The 6,000-nt window shown below is 42.4% G+C and overlaps 1 protein-coding gene across 2 annotated transcripts in view; it reads left to right on the top strand.

Moving 5' to 3' along the window:
• The first annotated feature begins 3,006 nt into the window (after positions 1 to 3,006).
• LOC106584489 (peroxisome proliferator-activated receptor alpha) overlaps positions 3,007 to 6,000 on the top strand; it is a 66,274-nt gene continuing 63,280 nt past the window's right edge. Inside the window, exon 1 of one of the 2 annotated variants that reach the window (XM_014169857.3) lies at positions 3,007 to 3,188. The gene's annotated coding sequence lies outside the window, so the exon portion shown is untranslated. The remainder of the gene's footprint in view (positions 3,189 to 6,000) is intronic. The other variant, XM_014169858.3, reaches the window with a different exon arrangement.

The following is a 6,000-nucleotide window of genomic DNA, read 5'->3' as shown; positions in this document are numbered from 1 at the left end:
AAACATTCTGTGTCCATCCCCCAGATTCAGATTGTGATACCAAATAAAGAGGTGCAGACAGAAAAAATCCAATGCCCGACACTTTTTGACAACCCCTCTGAAAAGTGTTGAAATGAGCCTTATCTTCTAATGTTCCTTTGCTCACAGCGAGGAACCTCCAGTGCAATGGCTGGTGGCTGGGGCCTTGGAGTCGCTCCAGGGAACCTCCAGTGCAATGGCTGGTGACTGGTGACTGGGGCCTTGGAGCCACTCCAGGGAATGCAGAGAGCTGCTGATTACCGCTTGTCACGAGGCTCTGTGTGTGTGTGTGTGTGTGTGTGTGTGTGTGTGTGTGTGTGTGCGTGCGTGCGTGCGTGCGTGCGTGCGTGCGTGCGTGCGTGCGTGCGTGCGTGCGTGCGTGCGTACGTGTGTGTGTGTGCATGTGTGTGGGAAGAGGAGGAGGGTATCTGGGCCAAGGTCTGATGGAGCAACACACAGCCCTCTGCCAATGGCACTGGACACAGTGTGATGGAGTCCAGACCAGGGACAGAACATGAGGAAACAGGCTGCAGGAGAAATCAGTGGAGGGTTGTTGCACACTCAGCACTTGACCAGGCCAGTACAAACACAAATGGTCCATTAAAGGAATGTTTCCTTTTTTACAACCAAATCTACATTTTTTATGTAAATGGAATGTTATGGAAGGTTCCAGAGACCTTTTTCATGATTTCACATTTTTGAGAAATGTACCCCAAACAGCAAATCACATCCTCATCCTCATTGTGTAGTATGGGGCCCCTGAAAAAACATGAACAAAGGCTCCAAAAACACCCAGATACACTTTTAGAACCGGGAAAGCTGTCAGTATAGTGATGCATGTCTTAAGATCTTAAGATGAATTGTGTCATTCCAAACTTTATCCGCAACGTTATAGGCCTGTTCCATTCTACTGTGACTCAAGCGATACCAGCGATACCAAAATAAAGGAAACATTGAGTAAATGAGGGATACGAAGCGCAGCTAGGAGCTCTCACAGTCTCACATCAGAATAAGACATTCATACATGTTTCTCAAACGTCACATTTTGAAGTGTTTAAGGTTAAGTTTAGGCATTAACTCCACATGTTTAAGGTTAGGCATTAACTCTGAATGGTTAAGGTAAGGGTTAAGATTTGGGATAGGCTTAAAACAAAAATAAAAACAACAACTTTCTATCGCTGGATCGAACTTGCAACATTTAAAATCAGATGTTAACGCCCATCCATCATCCCAGTCCACAACACCCTAGCAAAACCGAGACCTACTTGAAGGTAACAGCGTTCAATGTTGCCCCTAGTGGCCAGTTTACACGTCATCGCCCAATTTCCTCAGACATGGATGGATGACGAATACTGACTTGCTGCTTAATACAGCGTTGGGCCGCCATGAGCCACCAAAACAGCTTCAATGCACCTTGCCATAGATTCTACAAGTGTCTGGAACTTCCTGTGTGGAAGCACCCCATGCTTTCCATAGCTAAGATGCTTTATGTTCGGGTTTCCTTTATTTTGGCAGTTACATGCAGCAGCAGGCTATGCGGAAAATGGACCAGCTGGATAGGGGAAACGGCTTGAGTTGTGCAAAAGGGAGTATAACATTGTGGATAAAGTTCGGAATGACACAATTTCATGTGTACAACATCTTAACATCTGCATCACTATACTGAGCACTTTGTCGTTTCTAAAAGGACATATTTGGGTGTTTTTGGAGCCTTTGTTAATGTTTTTCAGGGCTCCATATTACACAACGAGGACGAAGAAGTGATTTGCTGTTTGGGCTAAATTTCTCAAAAACATGCAATATCACAAAAAAGATGTCTGGAACCTTCTATAACATGTCATTTATATCAAAAATAGAGATTTGGCTGTAACAAAGGAAACTTCTCCTTTAATGTTGAACTTATTGCAGCAATTTATTGGATGACTTCATGACTTGGCTAGCCGTCAATATTATCATATTAAAATGTATCTAAATCAGTTAAACTGTGGCTAACTTACTACACCCCCCATGATGTGCTTGGCATTCTTCACAGTGATACTGTATTGACTGGTTTTCATATTATCCACAGAAGCGTGGCTGAAGAATTTAGGCTACATAAAAACAGTTATTTTGAATTAAGTGTATTTTTTAAAACATATTTTATACAAGCTGTTCTTTGACAAGGTCCTCCATCCCTGCCCTGGTATGCCTGTGTTGTTTGCACAGTAGGCTATAGTATGACCTTGTCAAAAATGCTATGGGTAGGTAGCCTAGCGGTTAAGAGCATTGGGCCAGTAGGTGGCTGGTTTGTATCCCTGAGACGACTAGGTGAAAAATCTGCCTATGTGCCCTTGAGCAAAGCACTTAACCTTCCTTGCTCCTGTAAGTCACACTGGAAAAGAGCGTCTGCTAAATGACTGAAATGTAAAATCAAGTCCTATGTCTTGGGCCAGTGGTGAGCTGTGGAGGCAGGGGGCATGACACATGACATGTAGTAGGGTCACATGACGTGTCCGTGTGTGATGACATTTCAGGGGTTGTCTGACCACAGGATGTGTGCCTTCTGCAGCACTGAATACGGGAGTAAGCGCAGCACCCTTCAATGCAGAATAAGATCCTATTTTATTATGAAAAGATGAATGCACAGTAGTACAGGAACAATAATAGGAGCTGTAGGTTATGTTTAGAACCCTGTAATAGATGTACATACATATAAAAACGTTTAGTAACTGTAGATATTAGAATATAAAAGTGATTAAAATACCCATATTTCGAGTCTTCACGCTCTGTGAACATTTGTCCTACTACATTGGCCAACGCAGCAGCTAGTGAACATGAGTTGGATTACTGCCTTGCTCCCTAACGTCATCCCTTTGTTAGGGGGCGTCCTGCTCAAGGGAAAGACGGGCTCTTTCTATTCGCTGAAAAGATAGGTGTGTCAGGGGGGGGGGGGTTGTGGTTCTTTCACACCAGCTGTCAATCATGACGTCAGTTCCGGCTGGTGGGCAGTGCTCTGTGGGCTGTATGTGGGCGATTTTGACAGCAGCAGAGTTGTTTAGGAGACAAACAAGGACGTGTTGAAGGGGACAATTCTTTCCCTCCTTGTTCCACCCGAACTCGCACTGACAGCTTCTCAACGCACGGAGGTTTCTAACGGGATGTCGGCTTCGGATCGGGCTGTCCATTGTAAGGTATCGATTTGATAGGTTTATTATTGCACATATTGATCTGACTCTCAATGCATTGCTTGCTTCATGACTGATATCACAGAATTTCTAGACTGTATAGTTTTGACATTGAATTGAAGTGTTAAGATTGAAATGTGTCAGTGTACATCGACTGATATTTTTAAGGAATTTATCCCATTCATGATAGTTTCAGCAAAAAAACTGAAAAATCAATGAATGCATGTTGCAACAAGATATCTGGGGCCATTGTTATTGTACAGTCGAGTACGCCTGCGCATCCGACGTATGTATATGATACATGCTTTTTGGGATGTAGGCCACTGGCTGTTGATAGCTCCAGGGGTCTGTACTCCAGGGGTCCGTACTGCAGGGGTCCGTACTGCAGGGTTCCGCGAAAATATATATATATAAAAATAAAGTGGTTTTGATTATTTTATTATTTCAATGTTTTAATGAATATCGCTAGCAACAACAGAATAAACCCATGTTGAATGACACACCTACAGTAGAGGATAATGTTTTCTTTCTAATGGTAGCAACTTTATTTCTCAACTCCTAATATTGAACAAATTGAACTCATTGGAGCCAATTACACTTAATGGAGTATCTGACATGGGCTTTGAAAAAGTACCCGCTACCAGCGCGGCAAGTGCTTTCTTGACTTGGACATTTTTGCCAACACACGGCTAACCTTTGTTTAACCAGCTAAATAGCTGTTCTTAGCGAAAATGTATTTGAAGTTACATTTCTCGCTAATAGGCTTTGTTAGAGTTTACACTTCCAATTATAATGTGGGGAGGTAAAAATAATAATAAAAAACGACCAAATCTATTTATTGTATAATGTGAATTATTCACCTGACCATAAGACAAGACATGCATTTAAAAATATATATTGTTGCTAATGTATGATGGGTCCCTGGGTCGCCAATTTGCCTGAGAGGGGGTCCCTGGGCAAGAAAAGGTTAAAGAGCCCTGGGTTAGGCTACTTCTATAAATAATGTATGGGAAAATTGCCATGAGAGTTTTGTAACATGTGAGCTTTGTAACATTCTTATACATAATTAGGCTGCAAGTTGCATATGCATGACATTGTTGAGTTTACTACAATATAATGGTTTTGGTTTTTCCCAGCTTAGGCTAGCTACCTTTTGGACAGTGCTCACTTATTGAAACAAAGTAACAAATTATTTCCCTAGTGGAGCCTATCCTTATCCTGATATCCTGAATTGGAGTTTGAGGTTTGTGTTTATTTTATGATAAACACAACTTGTAGAAAATGTTTAGGATTTTTCTCATTCAGAATAACTCAGTAGTAATAATTTTGCTCAGAATGAGTATAATATTATGAGTATGACTAGCCTACACTTTGAAGTTGGTCTTTATATGGTAAATAGGGGTGAGGGGCGGTGTTGAGGACAGAGTCAGTGATGACGCTAAAATGTGTGTCTGGGAGGTCAGGTTTTGGGAGAAAGCTTGGAGGCCCGTTGATAGTGAATGGGTATTACTGTAAGGGAAGAGGAAGCATGTGTTGAGAGTTGGCTCAGTGCTCAGGGTGATCATTCTTTTGTCCTGGCCTGCAGGTTTGCCTCTCTTCTAATCATGAGGATATTTCCAGGTTTGCTCTGTTTTTAGAATAAATGTACTTCATTCACACTATCTATAAACGATATTCTATTATACTTATCTATACTTTTCTATGTGTGTATACAGATGGGATAAAATGGTCCCACATGTGTGTCTGAATGGTCAGGTCTTTATAATGGGCTTCATAATAAGTTTATAAAGGGTTTGTGAAGGATATATAAGTACAATATAAAGTTATTTCTAGACTGCTGATGGTTAGTCCAATGCCTACATTTAGTACGTAACGTGGTGCCGAAATTACTTGCTTTTTTAGCAGATCAGTTATGCACATTACACAAAATATATATTAATCAAACTAAATTGTAACCTAGTATGTGTATAATGCTTGTTGTGCAATGATCTCTTATGAAGGGAATCAACAACCTACCAATAGAGCCTTTCAGTGCCAAATTGCACACTTCCTCTGTGAGTCTGAAACTTGACCCAAATCCTGCCGTTCCTGTCCTTGCCCCAGTCCTCCAAGCTACAGGAATGCTGCCCGGGTTTTTCCACATCCAAACTGGTTGGGATTTTAATCCACTTGTTACCTTCTTTTAGTCATCTAAAAACAAATCAGAAGTTGGTACTCATACAAGTTGCGGTCAAATATATTGGCACCCTTGCACTTTACAATGGAGTGCAATGGAGCAGAATGTTCAGTATTCTCTTTTAAAAACTGGTTGAATGGCTATATATATATATATGGTCAGGTCTTTATAATGGGCTTCATATATATATATATATATATATTTATGTAGTACTTTTACCCCCTTTTCGTGATATCCAATTGGTAGTTACAGTCTTGTCCCATTGCTGCAACTCCAGTACGGACTCGGTAGATGCGAAGATCGAGAGCCATGCGTCCTCCGAAGCACAAGCCGGCCAAGCCGCACGCTTAACCCGGAATCCAGCCACACCAATGTGTCGGTAGAAACACCGGCCCACCACAAGGAGTCGCAGAGCACGTTGGGACAAGGACATCCCGGCCGGTCAAACCCTCCCCTAACCCGGATGACGCTGGGCCAATTGTGCGCCGCATCAATGGGTCTCCCGGTCACGGCCAGCTGTGAGACAGCCTGGGATCGAACCCGGGTCTGTAATGATGCCTTAGACCGCTGCGCCACTCGGGAGGCCCTTGAATGGCTATTATGACCCTGTAGGCAACTGCACCTTACCACAGGTGAGGTAAA

The sequence above is a fragment of the Salmo salar genome, chromosome 23, assembly GCF_965601325.2.
Source record: "Salmo salar chromosome 23, fSalSal1, whole genome shotgun sequence".
Classification (NCBI taxonomy): Eukaryota; Metazoa; Chordata; class Actinopteri; order Salmoniformes; family Salmonidae; genus Salmo; species Salmo salar.
The sequence above is the reverse complement of the archived record's forward strand: the minus strand, read 5'-3'. Positions and strand labels throughout refer to the sequence as shown.